This window comes from Capra hircus, chromosome 21 (assembly GCF_001704415.2).
Source record: "Capra hircus breed San Clemente chromosome 21, ASM170441v1, whole genome shotgun sequence".
NCBI classification, from domain to species: domain Eukaryota; kingdom Metazoa; phylum Chordata; class Mammalia; order Artiodactyla; family Bovidae; genus Capra; species Capra hircus.
Genome location: NC_030828.1, coordinates 32,474,841 through 32,496,674, shown reverse-complemented (window position 1 = coordinate 32,496,674; position 21,834 = coordinate 32,474,841). Strand labels below are relative to the sequence as shown.

General features: G+C 54.1%; 1 protein-coding gene across 4 annotated transcripts in view; it reads left to right on the top strand.

Annotated features, from left to right (window-relative positions):
* Nucleotides 1-21,834, top strand: part of LINGO1 (leucine rich repeat and Ig domain containing 1) — a 213,898-nt gene that overhangs the window by 61,393 nt on the left and 130,671 nt on the right. Inside the window, exon 1 of one of the 4 annotated variants that reach the window (XM_018066520.1) lies at nt 19,093-19,111. The exons of the other annotated variants lie outside the window; for them this stretch is intronic. The gene's annotated coding sequence lies outside the window, so the exon portion shown is untranslated. Of the gene's footprint in view, nt 1-19,092; nt 19,112-21,834 lie in introns of those variants that run through there. 4 annotated transcript variants of the gene reach the window in all.

Sequence of the window (21,834 nt, the reverse complement as noted above, 5' to 3'; positions counted from 1 at the left end):
TTTTTTTCAGAGGTGGGGCCAGGATGGGTGGTGGGAGAGAGGCCAGAGAGAAAGCTGGCCGAGATTCCCTTTCCTCTCCCTCCATCACCTCTAATCCTCCAACCGTGCAGGCTTGTGCATTTTCAACCTCCTTCCCCTTCTTCACCTCCCACCATTAAAAAAGAAATTGGGAGACAACGGGAGGGGTGAGCTGTTGACTTAAATGTTTAAATTAGCCTCACTTTGCTGAAAGCTGGGTGTCAGGATAAATCCATTCCTACAGCGTCATATATCTTTCCCTGAGTGGGAAGATGGTGAATAAATGAATGTTCTTCATATATTATTATGGCCTGACAGAGCCAAGGCAAGGAGAGGCGGCCCGTGGTGATTAATGAGCAGGTATTGGCTAACGAGCTGAAGGTTGGGCTTCTTACCAGGGGCCCTGTGCCCTGAGGCTTGTGCCAGGGTGGGGGGTTCTGGGCATTTCCAGGCAGCTCTTGCTCTTAGACACCTATGGCTGCCTTTCTTCTCCTCTTCATCCTTCTCTCTGTCCCTTAGGGCAGCCTCTCACCCCTTGCTGGCTCTCCTTATCCTCTCTCCAGTCTTTCTTCTCCTCTGAAGACTTGAACGGACCTCTCTGTGGTTCAGGGTCCACTGAAGGTCCTGTGTGGTCAGGGGAATAGAAGACGTCCCTGAGGATACCCTGCGGGAAAGCACCGAGACCCTCACACCTACATGGCGTTTTTAGATCATAACCACCTTGACTTGGCCTTCACAATATTCCCACTGATGGATGAAGAAACTGAGGCACCAAGATGGAAAGTGACCTCCTTAAGGTCTATGGGGACGCAGCCTATGCCAATGGGTGCTCCCATCCCCACCTCCGATTTGCTCTGGATGACTAGACCCCCCTCCCCTGTGATGCCTTGTCCCTGGAGTCAATCCCTCGCACATAGTCAATGCTTGATGAGCATATGGTCAGTCAATGCCTGAGGAACCCATTCTGGGGATGCAAGGCGGGACCCCAAGCCAGGGGAAGTGTCCTACCATCCCACAAGAGTGGTTCACAAACATTCTTGTTCTGGTGGCTTGGACCTCCTGTCGTGTCAGCCCAGAGCCAAGACCCTGTGGCAGACTCCCTGAGAAGATCCTTCTCAAAGACATCATCTCAAACATCAAACCAAGATGATTCCTGGGAACCTGGGAGGCCTCCTGGAGGAGGTGACCCTGAGACAGGGACATTGGTGGGGGAGGGGGAAGGGAGGGTGGCTTGGCCAAGGAGGCAGGCAGCCAGGGCCTGAGCATCTCATGTTATTCAAAGATGGTGGGACTCCTGGGGTTTCTGGCTCACTCACCAGTGCAGGGGCTGCAGGGATGTGTGGGGAGACCTGCATAGCAGAAATGGGGCCATTCCCTCAGGCTGGGCCCCAAAGTGTCCCTGAGGTCAGTGTATGTGAGCCTGGATGAGTGTGTGTGAGAGGTGGTGGAGCCCTGGGTGTGCATGCACACGTGTGGAGTCATCCAGTCCCCTGTGGGGAAGGTGTGTGGGTGGAAATAGAGGAGTGCCTGAGCACATTCACTTAGAGTGGCACTTTTGTGATTGTCCTTTCAAGTTAGCATGTTGACACAAGTGCTCTTAAGACTGTGATCAAAATGTGCAGAAGAGGGAGGGGAAAGCCAGTCAGATGCCCAGATGGAGGGAAATGGTCATACGTTCACTGACTCACCAATCAGCTGTGCTGAACCTGGGGCAACGCCTTGGCTTGACCTCCCCTTCGTAGTGTGTGTTCATGGGTGTGTGGTTGTCATTGTGTGTTGGTATATGTGTTGTGTAGCTCTGTGTGAGAGTGTGTGTCCATGGCTGCGTGTCACCATGTATTTTGTGTGATTGTGTGTGTGGCTGCATCACTGTTAGTGCTCTGTACATGTGGGACTGGGCTTGCAAGTGTGGGTATCAAGTGTCTGAGCTCCTCACAGCCCCCAGGGGGACTGTGCGCTCTGTAACTGTAAAGCTCTCTTTGCACACAAGGGGTCATCTTCCGTCACCATATGAGGGGGTCTCCCTGTAGAGAGCAAACAGAATGCAAATATTTCATGCAAAGATGGGCACAATGAAGGGCAGAAACAGTATGTACCTAACCAGAAGCAGAAGAGATTAAGAAGAGCGGGCAAGAATACACATAACTGTACAAAAAAGATCTTCATGACCCAGATAACCATGATGGTGTGATCACCTAGAGCCAGACATCGTGGAGTGTGAAGTCAAGTGGGCCTTAGGAAGCATCACTACAAACAAAGCTAGTGGAGGTGAAGGAATTCCAGCTGAGCTATTTCAAATCCTAAAAGATGATGCTGTGAAAGTGCTGCACTCAATATGCCAGCAAATTTGGAAAACTCAGCAGTGGTCACAGGACTGGAAAAGGTCAGTTTTCATTCCAATCCCAAAGAACGGCAATGTCAAAGAATGCTCAAACTACCCACAAATGCAGTCATTTCACATGCTAGCAAGATAATGCTCAAAATCCTTCAAGCTAGGCTTCAACAGTAAGTGAACCTAGAACTTCCAGATGTATAAGCCTGACTTAGAAAAGGCAAAGGAATCAGAGATCAAATTGCCAACATCCATTGGATCACAAAAAAAGCAAGGGAATTCTGGAAAAACATCTGCTTCATTGACTATGCTAAAGCCTTTGATTGTATGGATCACAACAAACTGTGGGAAATTCTTAAAGAGATGGGAATACCAGACCACCTTACCTGCCTCCTGAGAAACCTGTATGCAGGCTAAGAAGCAACAGTTAGAACCAGATGTGGAACAACAGATTAGTTCCAAATCGAGAAAGGAGTATGTCAAGACTATATATTGTCACCCTGCTTATATAACTTATATGCAGAGTACATCATGCAAAATGCTGGGCTGGATGAAGCTCAAGCTGGAATCAAGATGGCCAGGAGAAATATCAATAACCTTAGATATGCAGATGATGCCACCCTAATGGCAGAAATTGAAGAGGAACTAAAGAGCCTCTTGATGAAAGTGAAAGAAGAGAGTGAAAAATCTGGTTTAAAACAGCATTCAAAAAACTAAGATCATGGCATCTGGTCCCATCACTTCGTGGCAAATAGATGGGGAAAAAAGTGGAAACAGACAGATTTTATTTTCTTGGCCTCTAAAATCACTGCAGATGGTGACTGCAACCATGAAATTAAAAGATGCTTGCTCCTTGGAAGAAAAGCTATGACCAACCTAGACAGCATATTAAAAAGCAGAGACATCACTTTGCCAACAAAGATCCATCTAGTCAAAGCTATGGTTTTTCCAGTAGTCATGCATGGATGTGAGAGCTAGACCATAAAGGAGGCTGAGTGCTGAAGAATTGATGCCTTTGAACTGTGGTGCTGGGGGACTCTTGAGAGTCCCTTGGGCTGCAAGGAGATCCAACCAGTCAATCCTAAAGGAAATCAACCCTGCATATTCATTGGAAGGACTGATGCTGAAGCTGAAGCTCCAATACTTTGGCCACCTGCTGTGAAGAGCTGCCTCATTGGAAAAGACCCTGATGCTGGGAAAGATTGAGGGCAGGAGGAGAAGGGGACGACAGAGGATGAGATGGTTGGATGGCATCATCGACTCAATGGACATGAGTGTGAGCAAGCTCTGGGAGATGGTGAAGGACAGGGAAGCCTGGTGTGCTGCAGTCCATGGGGTCACAAAGAGTCAGACATGACTGAGTGACTGAACAGCAACAACCATGTAGAGATCAGAACCCATCAAGGAAGAAAGTGGGCTCAGCTGGGCAGGGGGCGGCCAGTAGCAGGAAGAGGGAATGGTCTGTCCTAGGTCTTCTGCGTGAATGTGCACTTGCATGTTCCTTGTAGTTGAGACTTTGCCTCCCCAGGAAGGAGGCCAACCAGCTGGGCAGAGGGTGCTTACAAAGGAAGGGAGCTGGAGAGGTAGATGGCAGTGTGCCTGGCACATAGTAGATGCTCTGTAAAGAGCTGTGATATGAAACCAGGGATCCAGTTATGGAGTTTCCTTTGTGACCTCAGGGAAGCTGTTAAATAGACAACATAACTGCAGTGTAATTAATGACATTGGCTCCATTTGCTAAGTATTAATACCTACAGTGTAGGCAGCACTGTTAGCCAAGGGTATTTTACCATTTTATCTTCCAGAGGAGATGGAGGCTCAGGGAGGTAGTGACTTGCTCAAGAATTGGTGGTGCTAGGCTTCGATTCCAGGTGGGACTTCAAAGCTTGTATTCCTCCCCTTTCTGAGCCTCGGTTTTCCTGTCTACACTGTCAGAATCTGGAGGAGATGACTTGATCTGGCCACTCTCTTTGAGTTTGGGGAGTGCCTTGCTTCAGGGCTATAGCCTGCTGACCCTTGAGTTCTCTTTTGGCCTCGATTCTGAGCCTGGCCTTCAGGGAACCACTTCCTTCTCAATCAGATCCATGGGCCTCTGGCACTGAGGCCAGTGTGGGACTGGGAGTAGAGGGTGAGCAACGGGGCAGGACTGGGCACCCCTTGGAGTGAGGGGAATCTCCTTGCTTCTGAAAGGGACTGAGTACCCATGTATAGTCCTAGGAGGGTCCGAGCCAGTAGGGAGGGTTTGTACATCCATCTGTGGCCAGCTGGTCTAAATTCTTTCCACCTACATGCTGTGAGCTCTACAGCCACCTTGGGAGCTGGAGACCCCAGGCCCCTTTCTTACAGGTGAAGAAACAGTCTGCTGGAAGCTTGTGAGTTTCCTAAGGTCCCCAGGGAGTGAGGGCTCAGTTGAGGCTCCACCCACTCTCTGCACCTGGCCCTCTAACAGGCTGGGGGCAGGGAGACTGTGCCTCGGGGTGTGGATCCAACCTCTGAGGGGGCAACTGAGCCAGGATGCGGGGCCAGATGGGCTGCTCTTCCATCTCCTCCTCCTCAGAGCCTCTCCCCCCAGGATGCCCAACTTGTGCCCCCACTGGGACTGGCACCCACCGGCTGAGTACCCGAGCCAGCTGTGCTGCGCTGGGTGGGGCGTCATGTCACCCTGTCCCAGGGAGGCGGGCGTGCCTAATGAATTAATTAGTGTTGGCAAAGCACTTGGAGATCTCAGGCTGAAAGGTGTTCAATACACGCAAATCAGAGTGATTGTTATTACCCATAATTATGGAGTTTCTGCCGGAGAAATTATTCCGAAGCGGACGGTGGCTGGGCCAGCACAGAGCCCTGCCAAGATCTGCTCCTCAACAGCAGTGGAATCTGTCTTCCTTCCCTGCCTCCCTCCCTCCCTCCCTCCCTCCCTGCTCGTGTGTTCTCCCCCAGCTCCGGGCCTGCTGCCTGCTCTTCCACAGCAAATGCCTTCTTTGTCTCATCCCTCACGAAGAGAGGCACCTGGCACCGCTGGAGGAGGAGGGGACCCAGCAGTAGCCTCTCACTCTCCGGGAGTGAGAATGATCCAGGAGCCGAGCCTGACTTGCCTCTTCTTTTAAATGGGTCCACAAGGGTGCCCTGGGCCTCCTTGGCTGTGGGAGGACCGAGTGTGTCTGGGCCGGGGAGGGCACTCTGGGCTGGGAATTTCATGCCCGCGAAGCTTGCGTTGTTCACACAGGCTGTGGTGTGGGTGTGCTTCCAGCCTCTCCTCCATCAGACTGTGTTCTTAGTGAGACTCTGGGTCCTTGGCTAGACAGTTGGTCCCCCAGTGGCTGAAGCTGAACCTCCTCCCCCAGCCTGAGCATGTGGCCCCCATGCTGACAGACCCTGGCAATGCCCAGAACCAGCAGTCCAAATAAATTGTCTCTCAGCTGTGCCTTCCTTCTCCACCCCCCGCCCCCCACCCTCCCACCGCCACCTCCAGTCCTCTGTCTCTGGCTGTATTCAGTTTTTGTACCCACCAGCTTCAGAGAGGGCCTCGCCCAGATTCAGCACCACAAACAGCGCCCAGCTCATCCTGGGGCCCACCATCTCCTCCCAGCTGAACTCACCCCACTGGTTGCTCCGATAAAAACGTGCTTTGTCAGGTCGGGGCACTTAGGCCAAGAGAATGCCAGTGACTTCTCCAAGAGCAGACAGAAGCTTAGCATGAGAGTTGACTACAACACTGGTCTCTGAACTCTCCAAATGTTCCCAGTTGCAGCACATTAGAGGCTTTAGGAGGCCTTCCCAGTATTCAGTCAACAAACACTTATTAAGCAGTAACTGTGTGCCTGTCTCTATAGCAAGTTCAATGATGGAGGAAAGCTGGAGGCAGCCGGATCTCTGTTCTCTCCACAAGAGGACCCACAAATCACCAATGACGACTACAACGAGAGCTGGGCATGGCAGGCAAAGAATCAGGTGCCTGATTATGGGGCCTATGAAAAGTGCTCTAGACATGAGGCAGACCAGGTCCCTGCAGGGTGGAACATCAGAAAGGCCCCTGAAAGAGATGGCACCAAGCCTGGAGAGGCAGAAAAGGGGGAAACAGCGTGGTTACTGAACAGGAGGCAGGCCTGAGGCCACCTGTGTGGGGGGGTGGGGAGGTGAGGAGCCCGTGCAATGGGGTAGGGCAGGGGCAGCGATGAGTCTAGGAAAGTAGGCTGTGCCCCCACTGGGGGGCTGGTCTCTGCACTGTGGACACAAGGGAAGGCTGTGCATCACCATGGACACTGCGGGATTGCCATTCTGCTCTCCAGTGCCGCAGCCTGGCCTGCTCCCAGCACCCCACCCCGCCCCCCTCGTCCTCCCCTCCTTCACCTGGGGTTGGCCGATTTCCTCTGGAAGTGACAATAGGCCCGGGTTGTCTGCAGGGTCTTTGTGCCTTATTGCTCAGCTGTAATCTTTCCCATCCAACACATTCCCCTTTCTCTTCCCCGGCATTTGTCAGAAAGATGGGACAGAGTCCCAGAGCCCTGTGGGGAGGCTGGGCCAGAGCGGGCCTCTTGCTGCCCATCGATTCGCACTGCTTTTGCCAGCTGCCTGAGCGTGTTTGCCGGACACCGTGGGGCTGTGTTTGGCTTCGGATAATGAAGTAATGTTCTCGCTGAGGAAAGGATGGAGTCTGCTAATTAGCTCAGCTGCCTCCTTCGAGGACAAATTCTTTACTGATGGGCTCCTGGGGCTGGCTGAGTGTGGGGGCTCTGCGGGGGTCAGGAGGGTGGGCTGTCGACCTTGAGGACAGAGGGTAGGACAAGAGAGTCCAAGCAGGCGGGCCCCACACAGGGGACACTTTCCAGGAATGCTGTCTCTTTGGCCTTTGGGTCCCCAGCAGGGCCTTCCTGGTCAGGGTCAGTATGGGGGAAGGAAAGGCCTTGGATCAGATGGATCTGGGGTCCATCCAACCCCAACTCTGCCACTTGCAGGTCTTGTGACCTTGGGCAAGTCACTGCTGAGCTCTCTGGGTTTTGAGTTGCTTCCTCTGAAGAAGGGCCCAGGGTTGCACCGCGGTGTGAGAGGGTGGCTGTTCAGCCTCAGGGAAAAGATGGAGAATGCTGGATGCACAGCAGGAACTTAGGGAGTGTTGGTGGCCTCGCGGCTCACCGCGTGGGGCCATGCCCTTGCTTTGGTGTTGTCTTAGACCTTGTTCATCCTGGACGTGTGTACCCTGCCCCCAGCTCTCTGATCGCTTGAAAGATGAAGTCTTCTTGTACCTTTCCCAGGGCTTAGGAGACAGTGGGGCTGGTTGACTGGCTGAATTCAGAGGCTGAAGGTTTTGAAGTGCCCTCTCCCTTCGAGTGGGCTTCCCCAGTGTCTCAGAGGTAAAGAATCTGCCTGCCAATGCAGGAGATGCAGGTTCGATTCCTGGGTTGGGAAGATGCCCTGGAGAAGGAAATGGCAACCCACTCCAGTATTGATGCCTGGGAAACCCCATGGACAAAGGAGCCTGGCAGGCTGTATACAGTTCATGGGGTCACAGAGTTGGCAATGACTTTGCAACTAAATAGCAACGACACACTCAGAGTCCAGGCTTGGGGCTGGGGTCCTCCCACAGCCCCATGGGAAGGAGTTAAAGATCAGACCAAGTGAGCAGAGGGGAGGGGTCTGGGATGGGGAGGCCAAAAGAATGGCTCCCTCCTCCTGGAAGTCCTCCAGGGATCAGCTGGAAATCTTCCTTGCCTGTGTGACCCACTCTACATAGACTTTCACGGTACTTCTCCCAGGGCATCTTCACCACCCCCACTGTTAGAGGTCTTATAATTTGTCCCATCTCTGTGAGGCTTTTTCTAACTGAATAGCAACGACACACTTAAGAGTCCAGGCTGGGGGCTGCGGTCCCCCCACATATTCATGACTGATCAGCTCCACAGGTGTGATGATAGCCGTAACAGCAGTGTCGTAGGAATAATAATGGTAATCCTAAAAGCATTTAGAAGCATAACTTGAGAAGCGGCACAGACGAGCTCACACCTGGTAGGTCAGTTCAGGCTGACGATCATAATGACGTTCCCACTCTGTGCTCCGCCTCTTTCCCTAGACACAGGATGGTGGGACACCCTCCCACCCTCGAGGAGCTCTCAGTGGGAAGAATCTCCCCTCTCGGCGCATCCCCATCCCACCTAACCTCCTCCTGGCCCGACTCAGGTGGCATCTGCCTCTTCCCCATCACCTGGCCCGGTCTCTGGCTCTGGGCTTTCTTCAGGATGGGCTCCACAAGAACAGAGGGTCTGGTCTTGTTGGCTGAAGTATTACCAGCACTTACCCAATCCTGCCATGTAGTAGGTGTTGAACTAATATTTGTTTAATGAAGGAATGAGTGTCATTGTTTGGATTAAGTGAGATCATGCATGTTAAGTACTTGGCTTTCAACAGATATTTATTGAATGAAAAATATGTCTTTGTCTGGAACAAAGGAAGTGAATGGTGTCAGGTGTCTGGCTCATAGTAGGCTCTGCTGCTGCTACTACTGCTAAGTCGCTTCAGTCGTGTCCGACTCTGTGCGACCCCACGGACGGCAGCCCATGAGGCTCCCCCGTCCCTGAGATTCTCCAGGCAAGAACACTGGAGTGGGTTGCCATTTCCTTTTTCAATGCATGAAAGTGAAAAGTGAAAGTGAAGTCGCTCAGTTGTGTCTGACTCTTAGCGACCCCATGGACTGCGGCCCCATGGATCCGTCCATGGGATCCTCCAGGCAAGAGTGCTGGAGTGGGGTGCCATTGCCTTCTCCGCATACATAGTAGGCTCAGCACGTGGGAATAGTGGTAAGCGGTAGTTTCCTTGGTTGGACTGAAAGCAGGGCCAGGGAGAGGGGTGAGGAAGAGAGGCAGGCCCCGGAACTCCAAAGTAGAGGCGACAGTGAAGAGGAGGCTGGTTGGCAGCTGGGGACCTGACACCCGCTCGGTGTGGAGCTGCGGCCTGGAGAATGTGTGTGTGTGCACGAGTGTGGGCGGGTGTGTGTGTGTAAAACAAATAACTGGAAAATGAATTTAATTATAAGGCACTTTTAATAGCTATTTTTATTTAATCCTGCTAATTCTGTGTCTCGTGTAGCCCAACTGTAATTCTATTCTTCTTACTCATTTGCCAGTGAGACTGCAGAGAGAGGGGAGAGGGTGTCTGCCGCACAGGAGGGAGCAGGCGTCCTCCCGCCCCGGGTTGGCTAGGCCGGCTGTTGACCCTGAGGGCAGGGAGGAAGGGGTGACTAGCAAGGTTGTCCCAAGGAGGATCTGGGAAGCGGCACCAACTCTGTCACCAGCGCAGTTAGTGCATGAGACGATGTCAGTTCAGCACCTGGGGTGGGTGGGGTCAAGCAGCAATGGAGAGTCAGGTATTAATAGATCCAGGCTCAAATCAAAGTTAAGCCATGCACCTTCACCTCAGAGAGACTCACTTTCTCCATCTGTGAAGTGGGCATAGTGCGAGGGGCTGTGTGGAGGATTACATGAAATAGAGCAAGCCTGCCCTACAGCTTGGTGCTTACTTAATGCTGTTCCTGTCTCCTCCTTACTCTCCTCAGCAACCCCCAAGCTAGTTACTTTTCTGTGTTTCAACCTCTCTGACTGCTCCCAGACAGCCCTCAACTCATTAGCAGAGAGAAAGTGATCAACTAACTCAAGAGCCAATAAGTGGCTGGGGTCCTGACCCTTTTTTTCAGAAGACCCCTTGGTGATGGCGGGGAGGCCTGGGAAGTGGGGTGGGTTGATGGTGGTCTTGTGGGAGGACCTCAGAGGCACTGAAGTGGCCTCACTAGGCAGCAACAAGGAGGCCTATGAAGTGACTGTGGGAAGGGACAAAGACGAGCCACTCCTAAGGAGGGACCCCTGCCTGGCTGGCATAGGTCTGGAGTTAGAGACCCTTCCCTGCTGTGGGCCCTGTCCAGCTGCAGCCAGCAGCCGTCATTGAGCCTTTTTTTGCCTCTGGGCCATGAGGCCAGGTGTGGGAGAACTGGGTGAGAGGAAGAGCTGCAGGGAGACTTGCCCAGAGAGAGACAGGGCTGTGGAGCGGTGCTCCCCAGAGCCTTGCCCCGGGGTGGTGGTGTGCTTGTTTCCTGGCAGGGCTTCCCATGGTCAGGAAAGGCAGGGGCCTCAGAAGAGCCCTGTACTGGGCTGGGCAGATGATGGTGGGCCCAGACCTCTCTCCAGGACCACTGCAGGAATCGGACTGTGGCTGTGGCAGGGTCCCAGCCCTCCTGACTCTGCTCACTGGGCCTGAGCCCTCCTCTAGAGGCAGCCACTTCAGGGTCCCAGGATTTCCAGGGCTCTGCAGGGGTCCAGGGGGGCGGCTCCATGTGGAGGTAGAGGGGCTCCCCCTAGGGCCGGGGCTTCTTTCAGATCTTCTTGCAGGGAATCCCTACAGTGATGTTGCAGGGAGGGTATGACTCGCTCCATTTTATGGATGCGGAGACTGAGGCCCAGGAAGGTTAAGAGATATGATTAGCATTTAGGTCATCTGATTCCAAGGACAGTTCCTTTTCCTCAGTGGCAAACTGGTGGCTCCAGGGGTGAGGGGAGGGGATGTCTAGAGGGTGGGATACTGTGGAAAGTACTGCCTCATTAGGAGAACTCAGAGTGCCTGTCCTAGGATTTGATTCCCGGTTTTAGCACCCCCAGGGGTCCAGTGGAGCTCTGCCCTGAAGCCCCACAGGGCTGATGGTGGTGGGCAGCAGCTCATCTTGCAAGGGGGAGGCTCAGGGAGGCAACCACAGCCCCTCTCGGGATCATATGGAAGGAGGAAGCTTGGCTCTGGGTTCAAACCCTAGCTCTGCTTGGCTAGGGTTCAAACCCTCACCCATAGGCTGAGTGACCTCTGACCAGCCACTTGGCCCCCGAGTCTCGGGGTCGCCTCCAACATCAGGCACACAGTAGGTTCCCCCATGCTTCCCCCTCCTTCTGCCCACTTTCTGCGCTGACGCGTGGAGGTGGATAATGACTGAGGGTGTGATTTCTCTCCAAGATATTTTCACTTTAATAGGAGACTTTTATGCCTCTGAACCCCAAAGGAACGATGTTTCCCTTTAATGGTGACATTTCAGGCGTGGTGGCAGCTGCGGGGAGATGCTGGGGTGGGGGCTTGCCTGGTTCCTGTGCCGTCGCATGCAGCTCCTTCTCCGGCCCTTCTCTGCCCCCACCCCCTTCCCCGAGGTTCCCTCCGCTCTGTTCATGGCAGGTCAGCATCTCGTTAATTTGATTGAGGGATTTGTTCCGAGCATACTTGCCCATCAGTTTGGTGAAAGCCCGGCCTGGGAATTGGTTGACATTGTGCGGCAGCCAGGGCCAGGCTGGCCTCTGCTCTTCCAGGAAGTAAGGGGTCACCAGCCCAAGAATAATTAACAGGCGCACAGCAGGAGTGATTAACCCGGGGAGGGAGCCTGAAGGTCTGGTGCTTGGGAGGGTCTCCAGGGACGGATCTTATCTGGTCATGAATCCGGACCCTTAGGAGCTGCCTATTCTCCGACTTGGACTCACTGTGAACCACTCAGTCCACTCAGTGACCACGAGCCCTGGGTGCCTGCCATGGTGTGGCCATTTTGTCGTGGCTAGAGAGGGGAACAGAGGAACAGAAGGATACAGGATTAGTGTTCTGGAGAGCCCTGTGCCTGGGGATGGGGGCAAACTCAGCAGAACTTAAAGGCAGGGAGGGTTTGGAGGGGCCCCTGGAGAGTAGAGTCTAAGGGAGTGGACATGTGGGCTTTGGCTGGAGGCCTGGGTTTTAGTCTAGGTTCTGCATTTGGCTTCATATGTGACCTTGGGTAAGTTGCTGCTCTCTCTGAGCCTCAGTTTTCCAGTCTGTGCAATGGGAGTTTTGGTCCGGACCAGCTAATCTCTGCACCTCTCCTGTACCCTCCATCCCTGATTCTAGGAGAGCTTAAGGAAAGGGCTGAGCCTGAGGCTTGGGGATGAGGGTGGTCCCAGAGCACAAGGAGCTGGAGAGGGGTGGGAGGCAGATGTATGTGCTGCCATCCACTGCGGCTGGCACAGTCATTAAGCATCTCTAAGACGGATACACCCCCCAGTTCACCTGGTGTGCAGGTCTCAGGATTTATTTCTTACTGAATGGTGTCATCCATCACGGTGGCTTTGCTGCCAGTGAGCGCGGCGTCTTGCCTGAGTTTCCTGCAGGGTAGGGTGCCTTGTTATCCTCCAGGCAGGGCTCACCTCCCCGCCAGTCAGCCGTGCTTCTACACCTGATGGCCCTTTCCTCAGGGACCGGGGCAGCTCTGCCCTCTAGATCTGCTTTAGTCCTCAACTGGACTGCAGGTTCAAGGTGCTCCAAAGGATGCTGGGCAATCTGGGCTGGCTTCTTGGAGGTGGTAGCAGTGCTGACTCTGGACCTGAGAAAATAGCTGAGCAGGAATTGGACAGGTGGAGAGACAAGTAGGTGCTTTCAGCCTTGGGGTTGAGTGAGGGATGGGAGACCATGGCACGAAGTGGAGGAGGTCCCTCACTCGCACCCATGTTCCTTATGAAGGGCCCATAGGAGTGTTACTGACCGACTGACTTATCCTGACCCAGTTCTTGTAATCTGCTCTTTCAAACTCAGGTACTCTATGTCCTCAGGTGTCTCAGGAACCATTAGGTGACCCTACACTGGTCTCCATTCACACAGTATCTCCACAACTTCTCTGTGCCTTGGTTTCCTCCAAGACAAGGCGGGTAATGAGAATACCTACTTCATCGTGTTATTGTACTGATTAAATGAGTTTATACATGTAAAGGGGCTTCCCAGGTGGCACTAGTGGTAAAGGACCCACCTGCCAACGCACAAGACATAAGAGATGCAGGTTCAGTCCCTAGGAAGATCCCCTCGAGGAGGGCATGGCAACCCACACCAGTATTCTTGCCTGGAGAATCCCCAAGGACAGAGGAGCCTGGTGGGCTGCCGGTCCATCGTGTCACAGAGTCAGACACGACTGAAAGGCCTGAGCGCACACACATGCACGCGTGCATGTAAAGTCACAGAACAAACCTGAGTGCGTTGTAACTGTTAAATAAAAGTTAGCTGCTATTGTTTTTGTTACTGAGGCTCAGAGAGAGTGGGGGACTTGCCTGTGGACATGGCTCATGATGAAGGTCCAGGATTCATACCAAGGCCTGTTTAATTCCAAACCTCTGCTCTCACCTCTGCTGTGGGCTTCCCCGGTGTCTCACAGACGTGTCTGGTGTGCAACCAGTGTTGAAGTCTGCCTGGAGGTGTTGGACCAGCCAGTCTATAGCACATTCACTTCCCTTTCAAGGACCTTGTCTGTCTTACTCACTGAGGACTCTCAGGGCCTGGCGCATAACAGGTGCTCAAGAAATACTTGTTGATTGTCTGGCTGCATAAATGAAAGTAGGGTGGGCCCCCACCTGCTCCCGGAGCCTACAGTGCTCACTGCCTGAGCTCCTCAGAGCCCACCTTTCCTGCTTGGTTGGGAGGGAATGACCCCCACCCCCAGGCTCACAGGAGCAACCCCTCCAGCTGGCCCCCTGCCTTGCTGCTTGCCTCCCCCAGCAGCAGCCTGGGTTTTTTTCCTTCTACTCTGCCCCCCACCTGCAGTCACCCCAAATCTTCAGTCTCCCTCCTGCCTCCCTCTGTCCTCCCCGCTTACTCTTTACCAAGAGAGTAGCTCCTGAAGTCGATGCCTTTGCCTCTGCTTTTACATCGAACTGTAATTTGGTGGGATGAGAATCACATCCCACCCCGTGCCCAGAGAAGCCTGTCTGCAGAAGGATTGGAGAAGACCCTGACAACCCAGTTTAGGCTGGGGCTCCTTAGGCAGGGCACAGGGCACAGGCCTGACCCAGGAAGCCTCGGCTCTGCCGCCACCCCCAGTCATCTGTGCCCTTTGAGCCCCTCAACTCCACCTTGGGGTATTGGGGTCACGTGCCCCCTTTCACAGAGAAGATGTGAAAGGTGCTGTCTGTCTGCTGCCCTGTTCCTGGGCTCCCCACTAGCCCTCTCTCCCTACCCTGTGGGCCCTGGTGAAGGTGATGGTCGTGGGTGCAACTGATGAGAGAAGGAGGCCAGAGAGGATTAGGGGTTGCCCAAATCCCCCAACGAGACCCTCCTGGCTGGGGAGGCTGGTAGGGAGGTTGGGGAAGTTCCAGGGACAGCCAGGTCACCAAGGAGAGGTGGCCTAGGTGTCCTGTCTGTGCACTGAGGGGTCTTTCTTCCATCTCCCACTGTGCGCCCCCCCCTTCGCACGGGTGTTGTGGGAGCACGTGAAAACAGGCTGGTGGGGAAGGCCAACCCCTGTTGTGCCTGGGACCGTGGGATCTGCTTGGTCATATACTGACCCACACTCAGCCCCTGAGACTTCGTCCACCTGTAGCTGTCTTCTGCTCACCTGCTGGACTGGCAGCGCCCTTTCCTCCCCTCTCTGCCCCGGGTGAGACCATGTGTGTGTGTGTCTCACGCTCCTTGGAGAGACCTGCCAACGCCTGCAGTTTGGTTCCCCTGCTTGCCTCGTGACCTCAGCTCTCTGATGGGCTAGATAAAAGTTATGATTCTGTGCATCACCTGGTTGTCTCTCATTGTTGGACTGGGAGCAAGATGCTGTGTCCTCGACTCAACCTTGTTCTCCTCTCTGAAATGCGGATGCCCACACCTGCCTCAGAGGGCTGCTGGGAGGGAAGGTGAGCTGCTGTGTCAGGCCCTGCCCCCCCTGCCCTGTGGTGCCTCCTCAAGCCCGTTTGCTGTGACTCTGTTCCCCAGAGGCCCCGGGCAGAAGGTGCAGTGATGGGCAGGGACGACTTTGGTGGGACTGGCTGGGAGACCATGATGGGGGACCAGCCTGGGCCTTCTCACCCCTCAGAGGCTTAGGAAAAAGTGTTCAGCTCCACACATGCCCAACGGCAGGTTTTCTGGCCTGACCAGAGCTGGGCCTGGGAGGCTCAGACAGGTCAATCAGCATCCCTGGAGCGGCCCCTCTGTTTTGGCCTCACATCTGCTAGTAACTGGCTGAGCCCCACTCCTCTGCTTGGATCAGCCCATGAGCTACTGGGCACAGACAGTGATGCCCAATATTTCCATCCACCTGGCATTCAGGCTCTGCCCACTGAGTATGGCCCGAGCCTCTCTCTGCCCCTTCTCCCACCAGACTCCCCCTCTGTCTCAACCCTGATTCCTCTCAGCCCTGCTCCTCTCTGGGTTCAGCTGAGGTCTTAGGAAGCCTTGTGTTTGGACGTTCTGGGCAAGGCTTCCCTGGTATGTGTGGGGACCAGGCTTCAGGCCCTAGCAGCAGGCCGGGCTGGTTACATTGAGCTTCCTGTACCTCCAGCCGGCCCTGGTGCCCGCAGAGCCCGCAGCCCCAGGGGGCTGCGCTGGAGAAGTTGAGGCGGGAAGCCACTTGCCTGTAGAACCACAAGGTCAGGCTGGGCCGTTCTGTTTCTTCCTGGCAGGGGTGGGCCCTGGGGAGAGAGGCTGGCCACACTACCATCTGTGGGAGCTGTGGCCTGCCCCTCTTGGGTGGCCAGGCTTGGTTTCCAGGGCTGCCTGGGAGATGCGGGAAGAGCAGGCAGTTTCAGGGGCCTTCCTGGATAAGAGCTCTTCACCTCTACTGTGTCCCTGGGCCCGGCAGGCTGGGACCTCAGGGCCCCAACGTGAAGGACAGAAAGCCTGAGACTGGCCAGGGGTTTTTCAGAACAGCCTCTCAGGGCAATATGGTACGGGGGTAAGGGGATGGTTTTTTCCAAGGTTCAGGATGGAGTGGGCTGACTGTGTTTCCAGGAGCCTGACCAAGCCAGAAACCCTAGGTGGGGGCAAAGAAACAGACCTGCTGGAGGTTCTTCCCTCACCTGGGGTGACCTGCTGCCTGAAGTGCCTTTCCTGGCCCAGCAAACATCTCCTTAGAGAACCTCTTTGGCTGTCTCTTCCCTCCCTAGCTCAGGTTTGGACTCTCCAGGCTTCCATCCCCCATCCACGGGCCACATGGTGTGGGACCTGCCTGCCTACTGGTCTGTGAGCTCTTCTAATAGGGCTTGAGGCATCTCAGGTGGCGCTAGTGGTAAGGAACCCGCCTGCCAATGCAGGAGACTTAAGAGACATGGGTTCAATCCCTGGGTCGAGAAGATCCCCTGAAGAAGGAAATGGCAACCCACTCCAGTATTCTTGCCTGAAGGATCCCATGGCCAGAGGAGCCTGCTGGGATACGGCCCATAGAGTCTCAAAGAGTCGGACATGACTGAAGCGACTTAGCACGCACAGTACTGGAAATGGGTGCTGGCGGACCATGACTGCTTAAGGACCTTTGGACGGCATCCCACCTGCCTCTGTTGCTTCGTAGAAGCTCTCTGAGCCTCAGTTCCCCCTTTTCCATTGTGACTTCTTAAGGCCTACAGCTTAGTGATCAGCCTAGGCTTTGGGGTGCCCGCCTCCTCGGGCCTTTCCTGAGCTGCTCTGTCTCTGCTGCCCTGGATCCCTGCCACCCCCCATGCCCTGGCTTCTATTGTCCACATTCTTCTTTATTCAGAGCCCTGATCCACCTCTTCAGGAAGCTCTCTCTGATGCCTTCAGCCATCACTGATCTGAGCCGGATCTTCTGATGGTGTCCCAGTTGCTCCCTTCTACTTGCCACACACTGTTGGCCATGTGTGGGGCTCTGGCTGCACAGAGACTGCTCAGCATGACTCATGTGAGCAGGGGGCCTGCAGAATCCCGCAGGCAGGGTGGGGAGGCCCTGGGGTAGGAGCCCCTGCCCAGGGGCTGATGAGGCAACATTTGAGGACTTCCCTGGTGGTTCAGACGGTAAGGCGTCTGCCTACAATGTGGGAGACCCGGGTTCAATCCCTGGGTCAGGGAGATCTCCTGGAGAAGGGAACGGCAACCCACTCCAGTATTCTTTCCGCCACTCCCCTTCACCCGCCGCCCCCCAAACAGTGGCTCAAATAAATATTTGGACTTCCCTGGTGGCTCAGAAGGTAAAGCGTCTGTCTACAATGCGGGAGACCTGGGTTCGATCCCTGGGTTGGGAAGATCCCCTGGAGAAGGAAATGGCAATCCACTCCAGGACTGTTGCCTGGAAAATCCCATGGACAGAGGAACCTGGTGGGCTACAGTCCATGGTCGCAAAGAGTTGGACACGACTGAGCGACTTCACTTTCACTTTCACTTTGAAGGAGGAGCTGGAGATGAGGGGAGTCTTGGGGTCAGAATCCTGGCTAGAAAGGGACTTGACTGTCAGGTAGGGAATTACAGGATCTGGCCTCCCTTTGCAGGTAGAGAGCCCAGGGAAGAAGCCGCCCCCACCACCAACATTGGGTCTGAGAGCAGACCCTCCTGATAATGCCTGGAACCCTCCACCCACACCCTCTGCTCTTCTACTTGTCCTTAGATTTCTGCTCTAAGGATGCTATCTCAGGCAAGCCTCCCCTGACCTCTGTCTATGCTCTCAGAGTGCCCCCGCCCTGCCCCGCCCCAACCAGTGTGACCACTGATTGCTCACAAGGCTTTTGGGCCACTGAGGGCAGGAATCAGAAGGGACTGGTTGTCCCTTGGGTCCCCAGCTGCCAGTCCAATGCTCGGCACAGAGTAGGTGCTCAATAAATGTTGATTGATTGTGTGGACATATGTCGCAGCACAGAGCCAAGAGTCTCAGGCAGGAGGGTGGGGTTGACTCGGGATGGGGAGGCGTGGACCTCCATTGAGGTGGGGCAAAACCTGGGTCCCAGTTGGAGCTGGGCTTCTTTTGTGCGTCTTTAGGCGGCTCTTTAAAGAGCCCTTTGCCGGAACAAAAGTCGTCTCTGGCAGCGCCTCAGTGGGCGGGCTAGGCCTCGCGGCTCCCTTTGGAAATGCTTTGCGAAGAGGGGGTCTGAGCCAACTTGTCACCCCCAGGCTGGCTGGTGACTCTAGGGAGTGGGGGCGGCCATGGGTGTGGGGCTGTGGGAGGCAGGGCCATTGGCCGATCCAGTCCTGACCTCAACGAAATTATTTTTAAAACCTGAGAGAGAAAGGGGATATTTTTAACCTTTGTTCCATCAAGGCATCCCAAGGGAAAAAGAAGGGGGAAGTAGGCAGATGGAGAATTGGGAGAGGGGCATGAACAGAGGCGGGGGCTTCCAGGGGGGGATGAGCAGCCCCAGAGAACCCTGAGGATGAGCTTTTTTGTCCCCAGCCCTTTTAAATTTTTTAAAAGCTCCAAACAGCAAGAAGGACAGTGGAGTTCATTATATCGAGTTATCTCCTCCGTTTCAGGCAAAGATCAATCTTCCGAGTCTTGCAGCTCCGAGGGGGAAGAGAAGAGAAAGAAAACGGGAGGCGAAGGAAAAAAACTCCCTGGACCAATTTCCGCTGGCTAACACGATTACTTGGCTGCCTGGCAGCAGCGCCAGCTGTTGGCAGCCATCCTGGCCCCCCGCCAGTCGCGCTCAGTTGCCGGCCGCCCCCCAAGGCTCCCTCCTGAATGGGACAGGTTGGCAGGTGTGAGGCCTCAGTTCCCCCCTGGGGCAGGGGCTGCTGGGCTTGGCATGCCAGGGAGGCCCCAGGCCCTGCTGCTCTCCAGCGTGCATCCGCCACTCCAGCTGGCTTTGTCTCAGCTTTGCGCCCACCTCCCTGCCTTTGCTCAGAGGGTCCTGCCCTGCCGGGTCTGCCTTCTGGCTCCTTCCTGCTTCATATGGGAGCAGGTTGTGTAGGAAACAGAAGCACAGGCTTTGGAATCAGATAGAGCTGCCTCTGCCTACTCATTCATTCATTCATTCATCAGGTATCCACTGAGTGCTCTGTGTCGAGTACCGCACATGATAAGAGGTGGATGTAGAGGTGAGTAAGATGCATACGGTCCCTCCCTGCCTTACTGGGTTCATCTTATGATGAGGAGCTGCATGAACAACAAAGAGTAAATCAACGAGATAATGTCAGATAGGGATAAAGTCTGGGGCTTCCCTGGAGGCTCAGCAGTAAAGAATCTGCCTGCAATGCAGGAAACCTGGGTTTGATCCCTGGGTTGGGAAGATCCCCTGGAGGAGGGCATGGCAACCCACTGCAGTATTCTTGCCTGGAGAATCCTATGGACAGAGGAGCCTGGCGGGCTGCAGTCATGGGGTTGCAAAGAGTCAGACATGACTGAAGCGACTAAACAGCAGCAGCAGGGATAAAGTCCATGAACGATGGGAGAGGTTGGGGTGGCTGGGGGTGATCAGGGAAGATAAAGGAGGTCCCATTTGAACAGGATGATAAGAAGGTCTGAGGAAATAGCATTCTGGGCAGAAGGAGCAGCGATGACAGGGTCCCCGAAACTGGCTGGTGTGGGAAGGGGCCAGATTGTGGTTCAAGGTGAATTCTGAGCTGTGGTGGGCAGACTTTGAACAGTCTGGACTTGATTCCCTCTGCCATGGAAACCCCTTGCATATGGCTGGAGAGCGAAGGATTCTGTCTGTATCGTTATGTGGCTGCTGTGATAGTTTGGGACGAGGGTGGGATCAGGGAACCCGGAGAGGCAGGAGGGTGCTGCAGTTATCCAGGCAAGGGCTGATGAGGGCAAGAGCAGAGGAACAGGGGAAGCAGGAAGGTTTGGGAAGTATTTCTGGGGTGGTACTGACCTGGTGTGTTGATGCCTTGGGTGTGGGGTGAGGCAGAGAGGAGTCAAGGCTTGAGGGAGATGTAATTTTGGGGATAAAAATTAAGAGTTCTGTTTTGGACAGGTCTCTTAGATGAGCAAGTGGAGATGACAAATAGGCCTGTGGATACACGCAGCTGGTGCTCAGGAGAGAGCTGGGGCTGGAGAGAGACTGGGGGCGTGGCTGGATTTAAAGCTACAGAGACCAGGTGAGAGCAGGGAATGTAGACAGGAGAGAGCAGAGAGCCCTGCCAGCCCTGGGGCCTTGGATGTTTGGAGGCAGTTTGGGTGAGAAGGGAGGAAAGCCTGGGAGCACAACCAGGAGAGGCTGAACCCTGGGAGCTCAGAGATAAAGTGTTTCCTGTCGGAGGAATCAGTTAGCCGCATCAGGGTGACTGCTGGGTTTGGCAAAACAGAGGTTTCTGGGGACCTTGAGAAGAGCAGTTTTGTGGAGTGACGGAGTGGAAGCACAACTGGAGAGGGAGTGAGGGAGAGCTGGAAGTGAGGGAGTGGAGGCTGAGGCGCTGAGTAGGGACTGCTCTAAATGGGACCTTTGCCATAAATGGGAGCAGGAAGATGGAAGGGCATGTGGGTCATGTGGGTTGAGGAACGTCTCTCCCTCTCGCCCTCCCTTTTTCCCTCCTTCTCTCTCTTCCTCCGTAATATCAAAGAAAATCGATATGTTCTTTATCAGATGTGTGAGCTTGGGCAAGAAAGTTAACCTCTCGGAGCCTCCATTGCACATCTGCAAAATAGAATGCAAAATAGAATGCCAGATGTTACTGGATCTGGCAACTAGTATGTACTCAATAAATAGGAATTGTTCTTCAGTAGGCATTCACCTGGGGAAATAGTCAGCCTGGCGTTGGCACAGACATTTTTGGAGGACAATTTGGCGGTGTATCCAAATTTAAAATGTGTATACCCTGAGATCTCACCCCTGTGGTCCGGGGGTTAGGACTCCACACTTCCACTGCAGGGAGCGTGGATTTGATCCCTGATTGGGGAACTAAGAAATACTCCCCCTGCAAGAAAAAAGTAAGATGTGTACACCTTTTGACCTATTTTTTAGGAATGCATGTGTATAAAGAGGCAGGCTTTTTCCTAGCAATGGAAATAAAAGATTGGAACCCCATAAGCACTCATCCTGGGAGGTCTGATTAAGTAGGTGAGAGTTTGTCCTTGAGTGGAGTTCCTCCATGTAGCACTGAGCATGAGGCGGGAGGGGCTCTGTTTGGAGCACAGACACTGGTGTTCATGTGCTCAGCCACTCCCTAGGCTGGACGTTCTTGGGCAGGTTACTCTGCAGTTTGGTTTTCTCCCCTACAAATTAGGCTAACAGTAGCACCCATCTCGGAGAAGGCAATGGCATCCCACTCCAGTACTCTTGCCTGGAGAATCCCATGGACAGAGGAGCCTGGTGGGCTGCAGACCATGGGGTTGCTAAGAGTCGTCATGACTGAGTGACTTCACTTTCACTTTTCACTTTCATGCATTGGAGAAGGAAATGGCAACCCACTCCAGTGTCCTTGCTTGGAGAATCCCAGGGACGGGGGAGCCTGGTGGGCTGCCGTCTGTGCGGTCGCACAGAGTCGGACACAACTGAAGCGACTTAGCAGCAGCAGCACCCATCTTGGGGAGGGGAGTGTTACGATAATTAAATGGGTTAATACATATGGTGCTCAACCCAGTATCTGGCCCATAGTAGGTGCTCAGTGAAAACAAGCAGTGATCATTATTATCTTTATATATAGATGGGGAAAGTTCTCCAAAATCTGTTCAGTGAAGAACCTGATTATACACCAGCACAGAGACTTTCCTGGTGTGTAACTGCGGGTTTGTTCTATATATAAACACTTGTGCACCTCTCAGTATGTCTGTGCAAATGCTTAGTGAAAGTTTCATACCAGATGGGCAGTCAGGACCT